Below are 25,381 nucleotides of genomic sequence, written 5' to 3'. Positions count from 1 at the left end.
GGGGCCCATTGTCGGTCCTCAGTTCCTGTATGAGGCCGTGAGTCGCCATGATCTTTTCAAGTTTCGGAATTACTTCTGTGGCACTGGGCACTGCTACGATCTCGACCTCGGGGTATTTGGAGTGATCATCGACGGCCACAAACGTGTGGCGACTGTCGGGGAGACTGCCAAAGTCGAGGCTAATACATGACCAGGGTACTCGCGGCCTTGGTTCCGCAAGTATCGGGGCTGGACGAGGGACATCTCCAGTCACTTGACACGATGAGCAGGAGTGAACCGTAGCTTCCACCAGTTCATCCATGAGAGTGAACCACACCTTGGTTCGGAGCCTGGACTTTGTCTTGACCATGCCATGGTGCCCAGTGTGGGCTAGCTAAACAACTCTGGCAGTCAGAGCCGTTGGGATTACCAGTCGATGTCCTCTCAATAGGCATCCCGTGGCATCTTCAGTAAGCTCATCTCGAACGTGGTACAAACTGTCCATTATGCGCTGGGCATTTGCTGTCAGTATTTTCCATCCGTCTTTGGCCTGGCGCCAATTACCACTCTTGAGTGCAGCTCGGGCCATTGCAAATAGTCATCTTTATTGGTTTCCTCTCTAAGATCCTCCAAGGAGAGTGGGAGGGGGCAAGACCGGGCTGTGACACACTTCACATATTCCTCTGCATCAGCAGCATCTTCCATCTCCTGAGCCGTGGCGGCCCTTGGGTGATGTGACAAGTAGTCTGCAGGGTTTCGGGACCCTAGTTGATTCTCAACTCGGCAGTTATAATTCTGTAGCTGCAACATCCACTTTTTGATCCGAGGTGGCGGTCTGGTGGAAGTGTCTGAAAAGTGAGCTAGGAGGGGTTCGTGGTCCGTCATTACTACAAACGGCTTGCCATAGACATAGAGGTGGAAGTGACGGCACCCCCAGTGGATGGCGCTGGCCTCTTTTTCGATTTGGGAACAACGCTGTTCCGTCTCGGTGGGGGATCGGCTGGCAAATGCTACTGGAGCCCAGTCCTCCTCCCGGTGTTGTCTCTGCAATAGAACAGCACCTAACCCCATTGGACCGGCGTCTACGGTTATCGAGGTCATCTTCCCAGGGTCAAAGAAAGCCAGTGTAGTCACCTCTGGGAGTGCATCCTTGATGTCTGCAAATGCCTTGGCTTGGTCTGGGCCCCACTTCCAGGGAGTGGAATCCTTCATGAGGTCCCGTAGTGGTTGAGTAAGTGTGGTGAGGTCTCGTATGAATCTCCCACAATAGTTTACCATACCAAGGAATCTGCGGACTTCAGTAACGTTGGTGGGGGCGACAGCATCTTTTATGTCCTTGACCTTTTCAGGGTTGGGGTCCACTCCTTCAGTGGAGAATGTGTACCCAAAGAACTGTAGCTTCGTTTTTAGAAACTCACACTTCTCCCTATGGAGAGTGAGTCCAGCATCCTGCAGTCGGCGAAAGACCTGAGTCAGATGTGAGTTGTGTTCCGGGGTGGTCTTGGCGTGCACCATTATGTCATCACTGACATTGATGACTCCTGGTATGTCCATTATTAGTTTGTGTATTATATTCTGAAATACCTCCACCGCACTGGACACCCCGAAACTCAGACGAGTATACCTCCGGAGACCGACGTGGGTTGAGAAGGTTGTGATGTTGCGGGACGCTTCATCCAACACTAGCTGGTGGTAACCGGGTCTTAGATCTAACTTGGAGAATCAGCCTGCCCCGGCCATTTCCCCTATCAAATCGTCTATAGTCGGGGTGATGTGACGTTCCCTTTTAATGGCTGCGTTGGGTCCATGGGATCATGTCCACGCAGATTCTCACGGCACCTGGTTGCTTAGGCTTTCGGGTGACGACTATCGGGGACACCCACAGGGTGGGCCCTGTCACCTTTTCAATGATGCCGGCGGCTTCTATCTTCTTTAACTCTTCTTCCACCAGGGGATGCAAGTGAAAAGGTATTTGGCGGTGGCGTAGAGCCACTGGTTGTACGGTTGGGTCGATGTGAAGATGAATCCTTTTGCCTTTAAATTTCCCGATTCCTTCGAAGACCTCAGAGAATTCTGCCAGAATGTGCTGAATCGACTCCTGGTGCACCCCGAATGCAAAGGTCACCACTCCCAAGTCTTCCGCAGCACGGCATCCTAGTAGCATGCCTTACCCATCTTCCGTAACGTACACACTGGTGTCAAGGGAATTCGTGCCATGGGAGATGCACGTTCTGAACCGGCCCATATCTTCAATGGTGTGTCTTGTCCATAGGCGAAGACGGTGACCGCTGACGGGTGTAGGGTAGGTGCCTGAGACAGGCTCTCGTACAAGGCAGAAGCCATGATGTTGAGCGTGGCGCCTGTGTCAACCCCGGCCATGACATCTTGGTGCCCCACTCGAATGTTGCACTGGGGCAGTCATCGCGCTTTTCGGGTTGTCGTCCCGATCATATGCACTTTGTGTACTACCGTCTCTTCTTCCTCGTTATCATCCATGTTGCTGGGCTCTCTCTTTCCCGCTGGTATTGTGCTGACCTCTTGCCGGGGCTTCCGATTTCGCTTGGACCTGCAAACTTTCTCGAAATGATTAAATCGCCCACAACTCGAACATCTCTTGCCTTTAGCCGGACATTCCATCACTTTGTGGGGTGATCCTCCACAGTATCCACAGCTTCTTCCTTGCCCTGAGGGTGCAGCTCTTGCTTCTTTCTTGTTCCACTTGGCCGGTGGCCTGGTTGGTACCACATTCACCGGTTCTGTCTTGACTGGTGATTGGAGGGCTCCCTCCATGTGAGCTGCCCGGGCCTTGGACAGTTCTTTGGTTCGCCCTAGGGTCAATATGTTGGTCAACGACTTTCCAGCCTCCTCCAGGATTCGTTCGCAGAGCTTGGCCATCGCACAGCCCTGGATTATCCGTCCCCTAATCTCATCGTGGAATCCACACGTGGACGCTAGGTTCTTGTCTGAATAGAAACCGTTCATAATCCTGATTAGCCATCGGTTCAAAATATCCATTGAGAGCATTTATCAAGGTGTGGTGGGTTTTGGCGTGGCCTCGGCAAGTGTTTTGGTGATATTGTGTATGTCCTTGCCCCCTAGATGTAATAGCATGGCTCTTTTCTGGTCCTTATGGACTTTGGTGGCCTCGAAGATTTTCAGTCGGTCTACCCAGTCTTTCCACTTTGGTGCGAGTGATGATGGGGACCCTTCCACTATGAAAGGTTCTATCGGGGGAATTGTCGACATGGTTGTCCACCCTGTGCCTTATGTTGTATTTCCTTTGAGGCGTTTATCTCCATCCTGATTTACTAGTCCTGTGGTGCTCCCTGCCCTGCGCGCATTCTTTTTTTTTTGTTAGCACTTGTGGAGGGTGTGATGGCTTCCTGCCCCTCAGTTGCGTCCTCCTTCTGCCTCCCACAATGATGTGCTGAGGTCAGCCTCCTACAGCCCCTCAGTATGTCCTATTTCCTTGGGATTTTTTTTTTATGTTACTGCTGCCAGTGCTTGTTTGTTTGTTGGTGTGTTTTTTCCTTACAGCTGCCAGTGCTTGTTTTTTTTTACTGTGGCTGCCACTCCCTCTACACATGGAGCAGCCTCTGGCAGCGCCTGACTCCAATCCTGGGCTCCTCACCGTCACACGTTGCTGCACAAGGAGCGGTGATTGCAACGCTGACTGCCGATTGCAGTCGTTCCTCTGGGGGCATTCAGCTCGGTGTTGAGACACGTAGGAGCGTGAGTACATGCGCACTCATTGGCGCGCGCCTCCCCGCTTCAGCGCCCAGCAGCGCACTGCCTCTCACGCAGCGGGCCAGAACGTCAGCCGCAGCGGCTCACCTCGCAGCGGATGGACGGTCCTGAGCACACAGGAGACACTCCATTCGGGCCTCCCACGGACCAAGGTCACCAGGGCACAGTGCACCGCGGCACGAGCACCATGAGGACGATGGCAGACACTCGCGGCCGCCGCACGGTGCAAGCAGAGGGCATGCCCACCCTCATCGCCAGCTGTTGTGTCGGGTGAGTGCCTGAGTTACTAGCCAGCTCCGACACTAGTGGAGGGTCACAGGGGATCGTTACGGGCCTTAAATGAACACAGGAGACAGGAGTGGGTTTCGTGGATATCGCCATCTGTAGCCCAACTGGCGTACATTCGTGCGTACCCTATTTATTTAGTTAAGGGTCACCTGACCCTCACACAACATGCCTGTTGCGTCACAGGCACAACACAACAATGCCCCGCCTCTTACTCATACATGAGCCAAGCAGAGTTGCCCAGGAATCATAACTAAACAAGTGACACAATGGGGTGCAATGACCCAAATTACGGAGCAACCCCAAGTCCCTTCCTGTGCATAGATGATACTCCTCCAACCCTGCCTGTTGATCTCTGCCTATAATGGTTGGGAAAATGCACATTTCAGGAAATAGATAAGAATAATTTCAGGAAGTAGAAAAGGCATATTTTGGTACGTTGCACTGGCATATACTCAACGTTTTTCTTACGGTTCCAAAGCCCAAAACCCATTGGTCTGGTAAATAAGTGAAACTACATATTTAGGAAAGCCTGTGTGTGCTTGTATATGTCATGCATGTATCAGTGTGTAAATGTATCTCATCTTGGTAATACTGTATATGTAGGTGTATGCTTCCTTCTATGCTTATCTGTGCGTGCATGTGTGTCTGTGTTTATATGTGCTCGTGCCTGCATGTGTATGTGTGCATAGGTGTGTGTTTGTGTATGTATGCTTGTGTGGTTGCATCTGTGTATGTAGCTGCAGGTGGCTGTTTCAAAATATCTGTACATCTATGTGTGTGTTTGTGTCTGTGTATGCGTGTTACTTTTTATATGTGCTTGCACGTTTGTGTGTGTCTATCTGCATCTATTTTTATTTCAATGATTTTTTTAATGCACATAAAATGACCAGGGGGTGGGTGGTAGTGCTTTACTCTCGCCGGGGTCCCGATTCAGGACGTTCTTGGACATGAAAGATTTCCGTCTGGGATCAAATTCACGTGAAGTCCTTCTTACCCCACTTCCGTGCTGGAGGACCAGCTCAGACTGATGCCACAGGAGCGTGCCAGCTGCAGCGGGCACACCTCAGGATACCTTAAGTCTAAGGCTTCTAGGGAACCGGGTGGGCTGATCTGCATACTGCCACCCATCGACTTGGTGCTGGCACTAGTGATTAATGCAGTAGCATCAGAAGTGTGGATGTTAAACAAAAGCCTGTATCACTTAGTACCCACAGCATGCTTGGTGCAGTCTTGAAAAACATGCCAGTGCTTGAAGTGAGCAGACAGGAGGTCAAGTTTAGAATCAGTGGAAGTCGAATTTCTGTGGGCAGCTAGGTGGGAATGCAGAAGAGACATGTTGTTTGTTTAAATTCAATATTTATTTGTTTTCCCTCAAAGTGTATTTGTAACAACATTAATATTTCTCAGCTAAGTAGGTTTTTTAATTGGTCTTTGAAACGTGAAGGCCTGGGCCAGTCTTACCCGGATGTGTACACATCATTGCGGATTGTAGACATTGTTCTGCTGCAGGTGTATTAACCAAATCAGCTGTCCTACTGGGTTGTTTGCATTGATATAGTCTGACACAGGTCTCAATGTGTTTGAAATAACTTATTTATTTATTCAGTAAAATAGGCTCGTAATGTGGGAAATGCCGCTAATACTGAGAATTATGCAACCTCCAGTTCATCCGCTATGATCCTAGATAGCTGACTGATTGTTTCATCCTACCAAGGTCAATAGAGCGTAGGTGCCTGATTGGTGTCACACAAACAGCTCCTACGTGCACTCAGAGACAACTGGGAGATATATTGTACATTGTATAAATGTTTCTTAATATCATGTACATGCATCTTCCTACTTCTTAAGACCTTTGATGGTATAGGCAACTAGGCAGAAAATTGAGATAACCAATATAGCAAGTTTTATAGTATAACAAGTTTCCTTATCACCCTCGAAAATGGCAATCAGTGCATTTCCCAGAAGAGCGCTCTGCCGAACCAGCCAAAGTGTTGTAATAGTGATCGGATGGTGCTGACTATCAGGTACCAGGGTATTAAGGATAAACATGGTATTTGTATGGACAAGAACCATGAAGAAGCTATTCTGTTGTGGCATTCCATCAAGGATTTTTTTTTATCAGGACGGATCCTTCCAGCATCTATTGCAGAAGCACCCGAGTGTGGGATTGTGAGCCGAGGAACATGTTAGAGAACTTGCGATTGTATAAAGTCACTCAGCTGTGACTGTTAGGATTCAAGTAGGTCAGATAAGATTTTTTCGAATGTTGGTTAGGGAGGACGGGTGGTGTTTAAATTGAAAGTACATTTTGGCAAATTGTAGGTGGTGTCTTATACATTCTCAATGATGGAGCTTCATGTGCGCCGATTCAACTATGGTTAGCTGTAGCCTTTGACAACTTTGATCACATCTTAAGCCAAATACTTAGAGATCTCATGGTTACAGGAGACAAGATCCTGAATTGTTTTCAATCATAACTCAGAACCCAATTGTAGCAAATCAAGATTGGTTGCTGATTCTTAAAATCAAGGCTAGATTCTAACACCCCCACTCGTTGTCTTCTGTGTGACCTTCTAAAGGACCCTGGCACATGATGTGGATGTCACAAACATAACTCGGTGTCTCCTTCCCTGATATCCCCCACTTAGCTCAGATTCTAGACAATATTCAAGCCTGAAAGACTTCATCACTGTGGGCATTGAAAATGACAATGTTTTTTACTTTAGATTTTTCTTTGCAGTGGAGTAGTTACATTTGCATAGCACTATTGCCATTGGTATAAAAAAAGCAAAAGTAAAAAACATTGTCATTTTCAACGCCAACAGCTCTAAGTTAACAAATGCGAGACCAATTGCTTTGCAAATGCTTGTTAAGTGGTGCATGTTCCAAGTCTTGGTTTATTGATTGCAAAGAATTGTGCTACAGAGTCATTTCATTTGAAATGATTTCATTCTTACCTAGTCCAGCCCTCCATCATCTTTACAGGAGACCCCTTTGCTCTTGTGCAAGATTAACACTGACCTTGGGACATCTGCTAGAAATATTCTTTATTAGCTATTCTCATTGACATATTAAAACAAGCGGATGAAAACCTGTTAATCGACCTTTCGTCCTCCACTGCATGCGCTTGTCTAGCACGGGGTTGGGATAGGTGGCTGGAGAACAGGCTCTCAAAACTCATGGCAACAGGGGTCGCACACGCTTCAGCTCTGAATATATACAAAAGGAAACTGAGAAGGGCCATATCGATGATAGGGCCACATGTACGAAGCTTTTTTCAGGTCGCAAACGGCCGATTTGGGCTGTTTGCGTCCAGAAAAACCCCTTTTCACATGTACCAAACCCTATTTTACCATTCATTATCCCATTACTGAATAGGAAAATGGGTTAGCGATTCGGTATTAGGAAGGCGCATGTTAACGGTGTCCCTTCCTAATAGCGTCATTCAGTATCATGTATGAACGTTTTGCAACCAGAATGCGTTTGTAAAACATTCACTTTTTACTGCCAAATTCAATTTGGTGGTAACCTACTCACCAACTGGAAGAGGTCCCTAAGGGACCACTTCCCCTTTGTGAATATATGCGAAAAGGTTTGTTTAGGAGCAGGCAGTGGTCCTCACTGTCTACTCTTACAAAAATGAAAAGAAAACTTTTTTCTTTTTTTTTTTTTAAACACATCCCGTTTTTCTTTATGTAAAGTGGGTTGCATTAAAAACAAGCATTGGCATAGCCAATAGGTCTCGCCTTTTGGACCTTATAAGTATTTGGCCATGCAGCACATTATCTTGGGTGCTACAACATCTCCTGTTACTTCACGTGCCACTGGTGACTGGCCATGCCGTGGTGAGAAGCAGAGCAACCCGTGGGTCCTGAGCGTGACTATGATGCCATTAGTATGTCCTCAATCGTTCCGTTCTATGATAGTACTGGTCACGTTTCATGATTATTTCTGTTTAGCAACCCCTGAATAATTCCAGCCACTGCAGATGTTATTGAGAGACCTTTTTGTTATTTTATTTAATCCATAACAGAAAGTACAATCTTGCCTTCACTGACTGCTTGATCTGTCTGTTTTCGTTGTAGCTGAGCTGTTGCTTCTATGATGACGGTTATGTATATTCTCCCTCCTGATGTCTTGTGAATCACTTTAATGCCCTTGGGATAAAGTTGTGCTATATAAAATTGCAAAACAAATAAAAATTGTGCCAGCTTAATAAAAACAACAAGGGCCCATTGTAAGCAATACTCACGACACAAGCATCATTGATTGTAGAAAATAAATTCAGATCATGACCGCCCACAAACTACATTGGTTGGATATATAATAAATCTCTGAAAAAGGAGCTTTATAGTAGTTGTCGAGACACTACATTAATTACGTGGGCAGTCCAGGGTATGGTGGAACGTCCAGTCCCCCCATATGCACTGTATGGTGTCTCTCTGCTTAAACTTACTGCTGTCCAGCACGATGGCGAGCATTACCCGGCTCTTGTGGATGAAGGTGAAGAGGCTTTGTGACAGGAAATGGCCTTGCAGTTGTCCCCGGCTCTATCTATATCCATGATCCTCCTCCTCCTGGCTCTGCTGTCCCTCCATCGGGCTCTCAGGATGTGACATATAGCTGAAGCCTATCTAATGTCCCTGACCAGTTTATTTTTGCTACTTCAGCCGTCTTAATCTTCAGAGCATGGGGCATGCAAGGGCTCACAAATCACGCAGTATGTGTAGGAAGGTGGATATCTGACTATGGTTACCCCCAACTTTTTTGCCTAGTGTCTAGCTGGTTTTTCGACTTCGTTGGCCTGAGATCCTGCCATTCAGGGTCTCAGGCTGTCTGCTCTCTCTTTAAAATGGACTCCATGTACCCTAGGTACATACCCAATTGGTAAGGATCACCTTATTGGACCCTGTACAGTGTACCCTAGGTACCCAGGGCATAGGTGTACCCTAGGCCTCCCAGGGGCTGCAGCATGTATTATGCCACCCCTGGTCTGGCCTTCCAATCAGACACAACTGGCTGATCACTCAGCTGGGGCAAGGTCATGTAATCACCCCTTGCTTGGATATAGTATACCTATATCTACCCTTATATGTAGACACATGTGTACCTATCAGCCACTCCTATGGCAGGCCTTAACAATCCTGAAGGCAGAGTGCTTGGTAACATGTGAGATGGTGCTCTAGCATGAGCTGAGCCTGTCTGCAGCTTTCGGAACCATGTCCTTATAGCTGTTCTATGATATAGCCTACCATATACTCTTAAAGTGCCTTATAATCTTAAACGGTTATGGTAACTATGGTTTGGCTTTATCAAAACATGTCGTGTAAGGTGTCTAACACTTTGGAATAATACCCCAATACCATTTCTGGTGATGAGGATATTATTCCTCCCTTCTAGAGGGAGAGACATGTTAAAATCCTACTTTGCTGTTTAACTCTCACCAAAGCCTCAGCATCACAAAATGGATGCTGCTGCCACAGACACGAGTCTGACCTCCTGCTGCTGGGAGCCCTCCCAGCCAGGGAGGCCTGGACAATAGGTTTCCTGCTTGGGGAGGTGCTAGCACCTCCCCAGACAGACTTTAGTGTATTGGGGCAGGGAGGGCTGAAAGGAATGAGACATGCCTGGGGCACACAAGGTGCTCCATGCATAGTCCAGTTCAAACCGGTGCTGGGGCACTCCAGCCCCAGCTCTGGCACGAAACTGGACAAAGGAAAGGGGGTGTAGCCACTACCCTTCCTGGTCCCACCCATAGGAGGGACCTTGCAGGTAGCCCAGCCCACTAGCCCAGTATATTAGTAGCTAGTTGGGCCCTGCTAGATTAGATTTATCCTGAACCTGCATCTTGGACAGAAACTCTGGACCTTCGACATTCTACAAAAGAAGAAGACTGAAGAATCTCCCTTGTAGCCAAGGAGTGGCTACCCTGTGCAAACAGGCACCACCAAGAGACTTAGCCCTTTGCTTTGCTGAAGTTCTACGAGGGACCGGCTGCAGAGCCCGACCAGAGCCTTGACTTCCAGACTTCTCCGACCCTGATCCACATCCACAGCCGACCTGAGATCCGTGGAGGCGGCGAGAGACGTGGGACCGGCTACCTGGGAAAAGTGGCGAGTATCTTCCAGCGCAGCTTCTGAGGCACCCTCGAAGTTGTGCACCGGGGATTGAGAAGCCCCAACCCCAAGCACCATCTGCACCGAAGATCAGCCCCTCGCACTCCACGAGTCCTGCGTGGGGCCCTTCTGCATTGTCCTGCTTGCCGCGTCTGTCCGGTTGCTTGCCAGTTGACTAGCGGCCTTTGTGACGACACACCTTTTAATTTCCGCTGCTGGTTTGGCTCCTCCAGACTGGCTCTTGCTCCTCTGCAAAAGAGAAGCACCCCAGACCTCCCTGGTCTGCAACAGAAGCAAGTCCTCCTTTCTTCGTGGGTTCCGCTTGCCAAGGCTTGGTGAGTCCTAGTTCGACTTCGACGCCGCCGACAGCAAGAGCCTTTGTGGGACAGCTCGCCTCCTGGTCCTGGTCGTCCTCGACGCCTCCTGGTACCCGTGGCTGCTGCGACTAGCTTCACCTTTCACCTGCAATCTTCACGACATCGCCTGGTTCTTTCCTGGTTCCACGTGGTCACTGGCTAGTGACCCAGACTCTGTCCCTTCTGCTTGCAGGTATCCTTCCTTCTTGATCTCGGCCTTAGGATCCACCGGACACTCTTCACTGACTGCCTGTCAGCATCTTTCCTTCAGGCATCCAAAGGAGTCCACGACGAAACCCGACGCAAGTTCACACCTATGCACCCGCAGCCCGTGGGCTAGGTAACTTGGGTACTCTGGTGCTCATCAGGGTATTGACTATCCTAGTGTCTAAGTTTCAAGTCTCGACTTCCTAGCTACTCCAGAAGTGTCCTAAATCTTAATCATTCTAAACTGTACTATTTCTATCGATTATACGCATTACGCGTGAGTGTTTCCGCTCTGCACCTGAATCCCGTGGGCCTCCCACTTCCTAACTGTTGCTAGTGTAGTGTAGCCCCAGCGATGGCCTAGGCCTATTCCATTTCCATGACAGTGGTCCTTATACCACTTCTTTAGTATATGGTTTGCGTGGCCCCTAGGGCCTAACTGTATTACTTACCTGTGTGACTTAGGTGCTGATTACAATCCTGGAAAAACCGGGTACGAACCGTCGGTCGGAGCGTTTTCTCCGTCCGACTCGTACCCGGTCGGAAAAATATACAAACATGGAATTACGATTCGCACGGAAACACCATTTCCGTACGAATCGTAAACAACACCGTCCGACGAAAATATACATACGAATGTGATCCGGGAATGCTCCGACGTGACGTCGGGACGCTGTCAGGCAGCGTTTCACGACCCAGGAAGTACGATTCGAACTGACAGCAGTCCGGACGGCAATATTTTCACGGCACCCAAAAAGTGCCGGAAAAGCGAAGTACGCCGCAAAACGACCAGAATAGGGGGCCCGGTACGCGCCGTACCCCCCCCCCAGCCCCCGTGAGTTCGCGCCGTACCCCCCCCTGCCCCCGTGAGTTCGCGCCGTACCCCCCATGTATGTACACCCCCGTACGAGTCGAACCCCCCGTGTATGTACACCCGAGTACGAGTCGAACCCCCCCGTGTATGTACACCCGCGTACGTACGAGTCGTACCCCCACCCGTGTAGGTACAGTGCATACCCCCAGCGCGGGTACGCACCGTACATACACGGGTGGGGGTACGACTCGTACGTACGCGGGTGTACATACACGGGGGGGTTCGACTCGTACGGGGGTGTACATACACGGGGGGGTTCGACTCGTACGGGGGTGTACATACACGGGTGGGGGTTCGACTCGTACGTACGCGGGTGTACATACATGGGGGGTTCGACTCGTACGGGGGTGTACATACACGGGGTGGTTCGACTCGTACGGCGGTGTACATACACGGATGGGGGTTCGACCCGTACGTACGCGGGTGTACATACACGGGGGTTCGACTCGTACGGGGGTGTACATACACGGGGGGGTTCGACTCGTACGGGGGTGTACATACACGGGTGGGGGTTCGACTCGTACGTACGCGGGTGTACATACACGGGGGTTCGACTCGTACGGGGGTGTACATACACGGGGGGGGTTCGACTCGTACGGGGGTGTACATACACGGGTGGGGGTTCGACTCGTACGTACGCGGGTGTACATACACGGGGGTTCGACTCGTACGGGGGTGTACATACACGGGGGGTTCGACTCGTATGGGGGTGTACATACACGGGTGGGGGTTCGACTCGTACTTACGGGGGCTGGGGGGGGTCCAGCGCGTATGCGGGCACATGTCTCCATGGTTGCTATGGGAGTTCGGTGCGGACGGTGTTTTTTCCATCCGGTTGTAACATCGGACGCACGGGATGGATCGTGATTCCGCGGTCGGACTTCACTTTTCACATTTGTACCGTAAATCGTCCGAGGACGTATCGGACACATTTTCCGACCCGAGGACGTGTGGGGAATGATTCCCAATGCGGTTCGTATGGACTTTTCACCATGCGAATCGTGATTGCCAGTTTGTACGGCACTTGTACGATTCGTACGGTAAAAATACCGGATACGAGTCGTACGGGGTAATTTTTTACCGGATCGTGATCGGCACCTTAATGTATGCTTGAATAAGACTGTGTTGTACTTACCTCGAATCTCATAAAGAGTGCTGAGGGTTTGACTAGAATAAATACACTTTATTTTATATATATATCTGTTGTGGTGTCCTTTCATTTGGTATTCAAGGGATTATATATGGTATCACAGCTGGCTTCACATGCCATTCAGAGTTTAGCCTAAGACTGCTCTTGTCCATGCTACCACTAGGATAGCTGGTCTATAAGGTTGACTTTACAACCAATCACCATAAGGGTTGTTTGGACTGATACAAGGTGTACACTAGAACTAGTGACATCATATATCAGGCCAACTTCTCACAGTATGAAACATATTTTTTGAGTGGTTGGGAAAGTTTGAGCAGTCTGGATTGGTTGGGGAAGCTTCACCTGGATTGGGTGGTAGTGTATTTGTTGTTTATTGGCTGTGATGTCCTGGGGTCTGCACCCAGCAATTGAAGTAGTTGCACTTTCCTAATCACAGCTCTGTCAGCGTATGGGTTCACGCTGCAACACTGGTGTGCAATTTTATTGATTGTTGGCTTTAAACACATTGAGTCGCAGCAACAAAAACACGTGTGTCGAGACCTCAGGAGGCTGGACCAGAGTATTGCCAAAATCCGCAGGAGCGAAGAACAGGTCTTTCCTCTCCTCCGAGATAGCACCCTCCTTGATATTGTGATCACCAAAAAGGGGGCAGTATCTCTAGGGAGGGGAGAGACAAGAAGTCAGTACCAAAAGGGATTTGTCCAGGAGTTCACAGATGGCCAGTGTATGACAGAGAGGGAAAGAACCTGCAGCAAGACAAAGATACAAAAGAACATATCACTAACACTGTCTAAGGTAGATTAAACAAGTACTCGTGTAAGCCTTTGTGTGCCCAAACAAACTTACTCAGGGACCAGCAAAACCTTCCATAAGAAAGACTAGAAATCAGACATGGGTTGAAGTCTCTCACAAGGTGAACAACACGGGTAGAGTTTCTGAAGGCTGTTGTCAATACAAGCGAAAGCTGATGCTCTCTGGCCGTGTCTCAATGACCCAGGAATATTAGAGCATGAAACCAAAACGAGTCTATAAAGCTTTAGTCTTCAAGAGCTTGTAACAATCCACTTACTTCCAGGAGAAAAGAAAACCCCGACCGGAGCATTCCCCTTGTTCCATGTCAGGGGGAGAGCAGGTATAATCCAGGAGAGTGGTCTATCCTCGAAGGTACTACTGCAACCTGCACTAGAGCGTGTACCCTGAATGTTTGTTCTCCGTAGTAATCCTCAATAAAGCAAAAACAACAAAAAAAATGACTCAAAAGTCTCGGACGTGCACTCTGCGCGTCTTAAAGGTACAGCAGTCCTTTTACTTCTGAACGTCGCTCCGTATCGTTCTCTCCCAGGCTGGACGCTCTCGTTATATTTCCTGGTAACGGAAGCGATACAGTCTTGTGTGGCTTCTCATGAGGTATGTCCATAAAAAAGGAAAAATAAAAACTAAGAAAGGGAACGCGATCTCTCTCGCGTTTGAAGTCCGTTTACAGGAATGCGGGGAACGCGATCTCTCTCGCGTTTGAAGTCCGTTTACAGGAATGCGGGGAACGCGATCTCTCTCGCGTCTGAAGTCCGCTGTTCAGGAAGGCGGGAAAAATCCAAAGTCAAAAATATAGCACAACGCTTCTTCCTTGCGTGGCGCTGTAGCGCGGGGGAGTCTCCGTGACTCGAAATAAATGACACACACAGCGATGTGCGCCAAACAGGAGCTTTACCAAGTAGTTGTTGCACGTAGGTTTCTGGTATAGCAATCAGGAACAGGTAACAGGGCTGGGCTTCAACAGGAAACAAAGCCAAGCTCAGAGAGGCGTGTTTGCTCTGCTTATAACCCCCACTACACAGCTGTGTTCGCCAGGAAGTCTGGGAAGGCACACGAAGGCCCCTACTCTGATGCATTGTGGAACTTGTATTTCAGATCGGGCCTGCAGTGAATGTCTACCTATAACAACGTGTACATAACTTAAAGGAGGCCGTCCTATCTTTTGTATTTCATCAGTCAACCTGAAAATAAAACTTCACTCGAAAAAAATAAAACACACCCTCCAGGAGAAAACATGCGTTTTTATACAGGGCAAACTTGCTTCACTGGCACAATCTTTGTTTTTAAATTGTTTAATTACATGTTAATTAAAACCAACAGAAACAATGTTCCTAAATCTAAATACAAGAGCTGGGGCAGCAACACGGGGAGCACCGTGGCTGGTATCCCGGGTGAGAGTTGCAGGGATTGACCGATGAGGTGTCCCTGACTTTCACCTCCAGAGTTACCGTGTACGCCCCGCAAAAAAGAAAGACTCTATGGCCATTGAATGAAAAACAGGACGGAATACTAAAAAAAACAAAAATAAAACAGAGCTTGGAGATAGAAAGCATAACTCAGAACATCAGCAGGAAACTAATACAAAAAATAGTGCTCCAAAATGAAGAGGTAAGCTTTAAAGTGGAAAAATACCAGAAGTTAGGTTCTGCTCCCTGGGAGGAAACAAATAAGCACAAGGCAGGACTAAGAGGAAAGATTTCCCATTAGCAAGCAAGCCATTTTAAAGGACAATTGAAGTCAAGAATAAGAAGGCAATGGATGGGCTGTAAGCCCACAGAGTAAATACGGATCAGTGACTTAATATCGAGAGACAGAATATCGACTACACACAATATCGAAGACAAAATATCGTATACCAGTATATCGACCACCAATACTTAATTAATAATACACCAAAATATCGAACCCACTATATCGACTAAACAAAATATCGTTTCTAACATTATCGAAACTCAAAATATAGATTACACAAATATCGATATACATACAATTAACTAACAATGCACCATATTATCGAAAATCAAAATATAGACTGCCTACAATATCGACCCTACCATAATATCGACTAATTATAACACACATTACAACATGTAAATGCATATAAAAATGACTTTTTCCCATCATAAACATACATCATATAATTAATTTATATAAATCCATTTTAAAAACACGTGAAAAGTAAATAAAATACTTTTTACTAAAACCACTTATAATATTATAAATAGATATACTAATCTAAACTAACACCAACATATAAAACATCTAATTACTTATAAAAAAACATAGTAACAAGGAAATATACTTAAAATACATGACTACTACTTAATTAGCATCTTCCATATATGGAAACACGAAGAAAAAAAAATTCAAACTTAACACAACAACAAATCAGAATCGAAGACTAACTAAACCAACCAATCAAATGAATTAACCAATTAATACAACAGTATAAAAAAATATATATTTACTCTTCTCCACTTCAAAGCTACAAGAAAACTGAAGAAAAACGCTACCAGATTGGTTCCTAACTACAAGATATACTAAAGAAACAAAACCTCTAACAGAAACAAGTAAGTAAATAATGTTTGGAAAACGTAAATGTACTAACTATTTGTAAACAATGCATACAATTTATATGTAACTAAAATACACTTTCATTTACTTATATCTCCACTACAGATACTTCCAAACACAAGAAAATTCCTCTACAAATAAAGAATAACAGCTAATCAAAAAGTAAGTAATTATTTTTTTATAAAACATTAATAATGGAAAAAAGTCGTAAGAAATAATATGAAATTAAAATAAAATACTAAATGCTTTCATGTATTTATATCTCCACTACAGACACTTCCAGCAATCTCCAAAATTATCTACAACAACAGAAAAAATAAAGCTAATAAACAAAGTGAGTATTTCTATTAATGACTTTAAACTAAATAGTTATAATCACTAATTATAACAAACCCTTTCCCAATTCCCCTATCACCTACAACAAATAATAGAAAATGTATTAACATTACATTTTATTTATCAACAGATATACCAACTCTATATGAAAATTAACAGCCAACAACCACCAAAAGAAAATTCTTTTCAACATCTACATCAAAATTGTAAGTATATATCAAGAAATATATATCTTTCTAACACATTATTTCATGACATGATATTAACGTAATTATATCTACATTTTGTTTAGAAATAAAGACATCACCATGACTGAAGGTGCTGAATTCATCCAATCACAAAAAGGAAAAATGCTCCTATGTTACATGGGTTATGTCTATACGCAAGAAAGACAGAAAGATTTAAAAGTCTTCTGGAAATGTAGCAAGTACTATGCTAGCAAATGCTACGGAAGAGCCACAACGCAAGAAACTACTGTATTATCTGTCAATAAGACAGAAGTGATGACATTCGGGAGGCTTCAACCCACCTGGTCCCCACAATGGTGGCCCCACCAGATGGGACAACCCCCAGAACCTGTAACGAAGGTACGCAACCTGGGAGTTATCTTTGATAACAAGCTGTCATTCCAGCAACATGCCAATTCAGTGGTTTCCTCCTCCTTTTACATACTAAAAAGGATAAAAAAAATAATTCCATACCTTCCTCCACATGCAGGCAAAACCCTGGTCAGTACATTAGTATTTTCCAAAACTGACTACTGCAATGCATTATTACTCAATGCACAACAGAAGGTCCTCAATAAACTGCAAACAGTGCAGAATGCAGCAGCTAGGACTCTGCTTTCCATCCCTAAATTTGCATCCGTCTCACCCTACATCCGACAGCTACATTGGCTACCGGTGAGGAGCCGTATCAAATTCAAAGCTTTATGCATAGCATATAAGGCTATTCACGATCATGGACCGCTATTCCTAAGAAGAGCCTTTCGACCGCTTAAACACACAAGAGCCTTGCGCTCATCCTCTGCGCATCTACTCATGGTCCCCCGTACAAAAAGGGCCAATTGGGGTGACAAACGCTTCTCCGTGGCTACAGCCATACTATGGAATACACTTCCTCTATATATCAAGTGTGCTCCGACCCTTCTCAACTTTAGAAAAAAACTAAAGACATGGTTGTTCCCTGCCTAATCCTCCCTTCCTCCTGAGAGTTCCGCATCCACAGCGCCGAGACACCCTTGGGTATTTGCGCGCTCTAAAAATCGCCAAATAAATAAATAAATAAATGAGCACAACCACCCTCCAAATATTACTGAAATAGAAATTAGAGGAGCAATAGAAAATATCAAAGAAGCAAGCACTAGCACTGAAAAACCCACTAGTGAAATATTAAAAGAACAGCTACAACAAATACCCCAAAATGCATCTGGACAATTACCATCCATTGATGCATTAAAAAAAATGATCATTAGACAAAAAAAGAAAACCACAGCTCCCATACCTATCCCTAAAACTTTCCAAGAAGTAAACATCCCACAAGAACTAAGCATTACCCATAATAAAGAGCCATTTATTTTCTTTGACAATAAAATCAGTGAAAAACGTATTATAATGTTTGCCACTGCAAATAACTTAACTAAACTCCAACAATGCAACACCTGGATGATAGATGGCACATTTAAAATATGTCCTAAGCCATTTTATCAACTGTACACAGTACATGCTATGTACCAAAACACTAACATTCCCTTCCTCTACTGCTTACTCCCAAATAAAACTCAAAGTACCTATCTAGAAATTCTCAACAAAATAAAATCAGAAATTCCAGATTACTTCCCACATAAAATAATAATGGATTTTGAAATAGCCATGATTCATGCTATTTTAAAAACATACCCCCATACATCTATACAAGGATGCTACTATCATTTTAATCAATGCCTCTGGAGATTTCTCCAAAAGTCAACACTGAGGTGCCGATTACGATCCTGTAAAAACCGGGTACGAACTGTCGGACGGAGGCTTTTCTCCGTCCGACTCGTACCCGGTTGTAAAACTTCACAAACACGCAAGTACGATTTGCACGGAAACACCATTTCCGTACGAGTCGTACAAAACACCGACCTACGAAAATATACAAACGAATGTGATCCGGGAATGCGCCGACGTGACGTCGGGACGCCTACAGGCAGCGTTTCACGAACCTGGAATTACGATTCGAACCGACAGCAGTCCGGACGGCAATATTTTTACGGCACCCAAAAAGTGCCGGAAAAGCAAAGTACGCCGCGATGCGAGTGGAATTGGGGGCCCGGTATGCGCCGAACCCCCGTGTATGTACACCCCCGTACGAGTCGAACCCCCCCGTGTATGTACACCCCCGTACGAGTCGAACCCCCCGTGTATGTACACCCCCCGTACGAGTCGAACCCCCGTGTATGTACACCCGCGTACGTACGAGTCGTACCCCCACCCGTGTATGTACACCCCCGTACGAGTCGAACCCCCCCGTGTATGTACACCCCCGTACGAGTCGAACCCCCCCGTGTATGTACACCCCCCGTAGGAGTCGAACCCCCATGTATGTACACCCGCGTACGTACGAGTCGTACCCCCACCCGTGTATGTACACCCCCGTACAAGTCGAACCCCCCCGTGTATGTACACCCCCCGTACGAGTCGAACCCCCGTGTATGTACACCCGTGTACGTACGAGTCGTACCCCCACCCGTGTATGTACACCCCCGTACGAGTCGAACCCCCCGTGTATGTACACCCCCCGTACGAGTCGAACCCTCGTGTATGTACACCCGCGTACGTACGAGTCGTACCCCCACCCGTGTATGTACGGTGCGTACCCCCAGCGCTACACTCTGGGTCTGTAATTACCCGGCACAGAAGGATCGAGAGTCGATTTCTTCAGTAGGGGAAGTATTTTGGCCTGCTTCCAACAGCTAGGAACCCTGCCATCCTGCAGAAATAAGTTAATAATAAAATTAACTTCCTCATTCACTGTTTCTGCCACCGCAGCCAGGAGTCTTGCAGAGCAAGGATCGTCCGGAGAACCAGACTTCAGACCCTGAAGAATTCTCAAAGTGCACGACAGATCCACCGGAGAGAAATTAGACAGGGAATGAATGGTAGGCAGTACAGCAGGAGTGGTATGAGAGGAGACAGAAGGACCCCAGGGCCCAGTAGAAGCAGGCAGGGCAGAAAAGAATCATTGCGCTTGGGCAGGAGTGTATCTCACTCCTATCTCTCTCAAAGGTGCCCCCAAAGAACTGTGGGCCTAAACATTGCAGCTGGCACTAATTGCTGCGCAGCTGGGAATGAAAGAAGGGCCTGGGTACTCAATGTGCCCTCAGATCAAATATGCCCATCTCCCAGTAGCTGCTCGCGCTGGTTTGGCGCAGCTGTGGCACTTTTCATAAAGGGAGCCGGGCGCCTCTGTGCCCTCTGGACCCCCACGTGGCTCTAAACACATGCCTCCATCGTTGGGGCGGCCCGCTCTCTTGGGAGACCGCCCAGGCACAAACACTGTGCCCTGAAGTGCACCATCTCACTGGGGCTCTCAGGGCCTATACTAAATAACATTGCCCGGTCGTTGGAGCGGCCCACTTCCAAGCGGGGCCGCTCAGGAGACACCAATACTGCCCGGGTGCCCTGTGGCACTAACAATAACAAGACCAGCCTCAGCCCCACTCACCGGGCTATGTGGGGGAGGCTCTCCTCCCGCTGGACTCCTCCAGGACCGGCTCTCTTCCATGCACCGGGGACAGGCACCGACAGTGTGCCTCGTACACCCGGCGCCTCAATCGCCATACCGCGGGGCTCCCCCTTTGCCACGGGTGCCCGCTAACCACTGCAACACTTCCCTCAGCTCACGGAAGCCCCGCTCGGGATTGGCTGCCTTCCGACCGCTTCACCTCTTCACCCGGGCCCCCTCCTGGGACCCGGGACTTTTCTGTGGAGCCCGCGAGGCTCCAGGCAGCTTTCTCGGCAGCGAGCGGGACTTCCTATACGTGTCCCGCCCAATGCCAGGCAACTTTGCCTGACTTTCTCTTTTCGCCCGGCTCCGGCCGCAGCGGTGATCTCGGTTCTCCTTCCGCAATGAGGGGTAGGCTCCCTCTTAATTAAAAATATAAAGCGGGGTGGGCACCTGCTATGGGCCAATAACGTAAAACGGCAAACATGCGGGGTTGACACCCGCTTCAGCCAGCATCATGGGGGAATCCCTTCGATGGGGATTCCCTCTCCAAGGGCTGCAGCGCCGCACTGCGAAGCCCACGGTCTCTCTCTCCCAGGGCCATCAAATTAAAATAAAAAGCGCTCACAGGGCACAACAATGCAGCAAAAGTCCTCTTCAAGGGAGAATAAGTCCCAGCAAAGGTTCTGCTTAAAAAAACAAGAATAAGTCCCAGCCAAATGTTCTTCCAGGTCCAGGGGCCAGCTGGGCCCATGGAGGACAGCACACAGGGCCCTGCAGCAGTGAGGTAAGCCCCCATGGCTGTTCCTCCTGGGCCCCAGCAGCAACAAGCCGCCAGCACGTCAAGATCAGGAGCAGAACAATTCCACGGGGTCACAGCCCATTTACTTATACCACAGATTATTTTGTCTAAGTGCAGGGCATGGGGGAACCAGATGCAACTGGTTCAGGGGGGTTTTGGAGCACTTTGTTGTGCAAGAGCCTCTTCCCCTTTGTCAGGTGGGGGCTCATCATCAGACACACCACAGGGGGTGGAGCCAGCATTCACTAGGGCAGGCACCATCCTATTCAGAGGCAGGCAATTACCCCTCCCACTACTCTTACTTCAGGTGTCCCATTCAGCCTAGCGCTGATTCACCCTGCCCCTCCTGGAGCCACCCACACCTCTCAGCTCCTGTCACTCACAAGCCAGACATACAATTCACATCAGGCAGACAGACACATAGCACACAGAAATGCCAACTTCTAAAAGTGGCATTTTGTAAAATAACCACAATAATACTGCGCACACCATTGCGCAGCATTTATTCACACAATTTCATACATACCAGACTTGACTACACTGCTCCACTCATAACAGGAATTACCACTGACACATACTGATCAGGGAATCCCCGGGGGCGTGGCTAGCCACCTAAAATGGTGGTCGCAACTCGATAGAGCTCCGGACCCTCCGGGGGGACTAATTTCTCCTATGCCATAACCACGGCCTCTACTAGCCTGGGGACATAAGTATAGGAGCTTCAGAGCCCCCCAGCATAGAGGAGTGCTTCCATCGGCTCTGGTGATGGCCCCACGCCGATGATACAGTTCAGGGCCTACCAGCCGCTAAACTCAAGTGGAGGCCAGGGCCTGGCGTGGAGCAAGAGCCCGCGAGCAGCGCAGACACCTGGGCGCGATACCGCTCGGGACCTGCCCTTGGCCCGGAAGATTTCGGATCCCCCCATGCCACCCACCCAGCAGTGCCCTACCTGCTCTGCATCCATCCTCAAGGGGCAGGCATACTGCTGGGCTCTCCTACCGGGCTGCTGCAGTAGAACGAACGGCCCGACGGAGGGTCTGCCCGGGGACATACAGCGGGTGCAGAACGTCGGTGTGCAGGCGGAGCTCAACAAGGACCAGTGCGGTGAGTGAAGGAACCGCGGGGTCCCGCTTCAGCTACTACACTCTGCCCCTGAATCAGCGGGTTGCTGGGGACCCTAGAGCCGGTGCTATGCAATTGGTGAAGACTCATTGCCACTATCGAGAGGAGGCTGAGACCTGAGGTGGGGCGCGGGCCCGCGCGCGACGCGGTCGTCCAGGCATGCTGCGTTGCGGGGACAACTCTGGACTTGGGGGCAGTGGAATCCCTTGGCTCTGGCCCCATGCTGCTTCCCATATGCTTCCCACACCACTACGAGTCAGGCATGCCACAAGTTACCTCCGGCGGGCTGTAACTGGGGGACACGCGACCTGGAGACCAACCGCCCTGGGGGCATACAACTAGAGAAAAGCGGCAGCGCGCCTGGGGGACCCATCGAGAGATGAAGCAGTGACTGGTGCAGCTGTATGGCAAAATAAACAAAGAAGGGGGTATCCTTAAATGAGAGGAGGTAAAAACCTTCTATCTGTTAGAGAGTTCTCAGAGAAATAAAAAGAGAAATTATTTCTTTTTTATGAAACCCCTCACTCACCAACCTAGTTGGTATCATGCTTCATCATCGGGGTCCACCCGAGCAGCCGAATACCACCCGGGTATGCTTCAACGCCTGATTACAGCAAAGCAGGTTTGTTATTATGTCAGTACGTGTAAGTGACGTGTGTGAGTGAGTGAAATAAAGTTAAAAGTAATCCTACTGTACTCCCTAATGAATTTAATATGGAGCAGCAGGGTCACAGTTAAAAAAGTGGTGAGGTGTAATACTAATGTAGGTTTGATTTGACCGAAAGTATTATCCAAAAATTGATGGTCTACATGTTTCAACCTTTGAGTGTAGTCACAGGTTTTCCTCAGGACCTACCGACACACCGGGCGGTCTAAACACACTAAGGTGCAGCCAACCCTGGAGCGTCTGTGTGCCACCTACATATACTTGCGAAGGTGGTAAAAGGGTTCAGGGAGTCCTCTGCGTACAGATGAACTCGCGATTCTTAATCGAATTGTATCATGGGCTCATAAGGGAGGCAGACGGTGCTGCGTTACTCAGCTCACCGACTACCTGCCACAAACCTGCGGTGCTTCCCCCAGGCGCCCGGATGTCCAGGCGTGCTGCGTTGCGGGGACAACTCTGGACTTGGGGGCAGTGGAATCCCTTGGCTCTGGCCCCATGCTGCTTCCCATATGCTTCCCACACCACTACAAGTCAGGCATGCCACAAGTTACCTCTGGCGGGCTGTAACGGGGGGACACGTGACCTGGAGACCGGGCCGCCCTGGGGGCATACAGCTAGAGAAAAGCGGCAGCGCGCCTGGGGGACACATTGAGGGATGAAGCAGTGACTGGTGCAGCTGTATGGCCCCATATTGACTCCTGCAACCTGCCCCAGAACCTCTCGAGCTGGGAGGTGCAGCTAGCTGTGCCCTTTAGTGACTGAGGGCTGAATAGGACTGGGGGGATACAGACAGCCATCAAACACCCCAAGGATTGGCCTAAGACCCCAGTGAACGCTGCATAGTCGATGCTGGGATCCCTTCTCCCATCTTCCCCCACAGTGGAGTGCTACCTTACACAAGATCCCTGGCACTTGTTACGCCGCCTCCCACAGAAATACAGCAACACAGGAAACGTCCCCCTGTGACTGAGCCCACTATCCATGCGATGAACCACCACACTAACTGGGGAACATACAGTCTGATCCCGCTGTATTGTGCAACATGGCGAATGTGCAGGAGGGACCACGCCGGCGGACACTGAACAGAGGTCTTACCTACCAACCTTGGGGCACCACTGTCCACTAGCACTAGACCCCTCAGTCCTGCCTTGACCTACACAATGGGACACCATATTATCTACCCCTTATCTCACCGTCAATACTTATTCAGCACACGTTGAGGGACAACAAGGCCGTGTTATACCACTACCCGAGGCATTGCCAGCAACCCCTCTGGCTTATCCACAGAGACGGACTAGCAATGAGCCTAGTAGAAACTTTACATCATGGGCAGGGTCCGGGCGAAGACGCTGGAGGGTCAGCAAGGCCCTGACCCCTCTCCCACTATGACAGACCACACTAGCCGGGCCTCCTCGCCTGGAGCAGCATCTACTGGGCACACTGAGGGAACACCTGATAAACTGGACCTCATTCTTAAGGAGATCTAAGACTCTAGAGTGGCGCTCGAGTTACAGATAGATACTCTCACCACAGGACTAACGCTACTAAGGGCAGACCACAGTAAGCTGACTGACACGGTCAAGGACCACAGCCAATCTATTACAGACCTCGCCCCCAGAGTTGCGGAACATTCGTCTACCTTGCAACAACTACAGCAGCAGATGACAACACTTATGGACTGGGTGGAGGATGTGGAGGGCAGAAACAGATGCAGTAATATACGCGTTATTGGCCTGCCGGAACGCAGCGAAGGGAGTATGGCGGTAGACTTCATGGAGACATGGTTCAGAGACCAGGTGGCACCTGAGGGGCTTTCTCCATACTTTTTCGTTGGACGGGCCCATAGAATTCCGACAGGACAACCCAGTGAAAATCCTCAATTATAGGGACCGTAATGTCTTACTACAGAAAGCAAAAGAAAAAACTCCAGAAAGCACAACTCAAATACGCACTTATATATCGTGTTATTCACGACAAAAAAAAATGTTTTGAAAGTCCAGCAGATGACGAGGAATGGATGGAAGTTATGTGCATTGGTTCTAGCCAAATCAGCCACCCAGACTTCTCATCACAGGACTCAGACAAACTCCCGAAACGGAACTCTCATCGCTCCCAGAACCTGAACCGGAGCAAGGGAGGTGCTGGCCCATCGCGAGAACAACAACGACGAGACCAGGAAGGAGCGATTGTGGCTGCTGGTGCATTTCGTGAAGATTCAAACAAAATTTCTACTGATTCGGAAGACAGTACCCTTCATTCGGACTCTGAACACAGCATAACTCTCTTCCCTACGATCACACCTAGGGTGGCCGATGACATGATTGATAACTGACCACAAGCGACGAGTCTACGATACCTGAGACAGATACAGTGGTATTAGCCTTTGCAGTCGACGTGGACTTCATGCCTCAGAGACTATCATATCCTTTTGCTCGTAATGATTTATATGAATGCTATCATTCTGCTATGCTAAGTTTGGTAATGTAAAGGGCTGAAGTTGTATGTCCCATTGGTATAGAAAACGCACCCCTGCAATTCTGGGTTATGTTCTATTCTAGGGGGGCTCCGGCATCCTCTTCTATATGATTGATTATGATGGTAACACTGTCCCCAACGAACCTGATCACACCCCCTCCTGGGGT

The 25,381-nt window shown here is 48.4% G+C and overlaps 1 protein-coding gene and 1 long non-coding RNA gene across 2 annotated transcripts in view; both read left to right on the top strand.

Annotated features, from left to right (window-relative positions):
- LOC146839617 (NXPE family member 3-like) overlaps positions 1-25,381 on the top strand; it is a 294,129-nt gene that overhangs the window by 19,119 nt on the left and 249,629 nt on the right. The window lies entirely within an intron of this gene.
- LOC146839618 (uncharacterized) overlaps positions 3,621-25,381 on the top strand; it is a 133,309-nt gene continuing 111,548 nt past the window's right edge. Inside the window, exon 1 of the long non-coding RNA XR_014981110.1 lies at positions 3,621-3,996. This is a non-coding gene — a long non-coding RNA (uncharacterized LOC146839618). The remainder of the gene's footprint in view (positions 3,997-25,381) is intronic.

The sequence above is a fragment of the Triturus cristatus genome, chromosome 4_1 (assembly GCF_964204655.1).
Source record: "Triturus cristatus chromosome 4_1, aTriCri1.1, whole genome shotgun sequence".
Taxonomy (NCBI): domain Eukaryota; kingdom Metazoa; phylum Chordata; class Amphibia; order Caudata; family Salamandridae; genus Triturus; species Triturus cristatus.
Note: the sequence above shows the minus strand (reverse complement) of the source record. Positions and strands in the feature narration are given on the sequence as shown.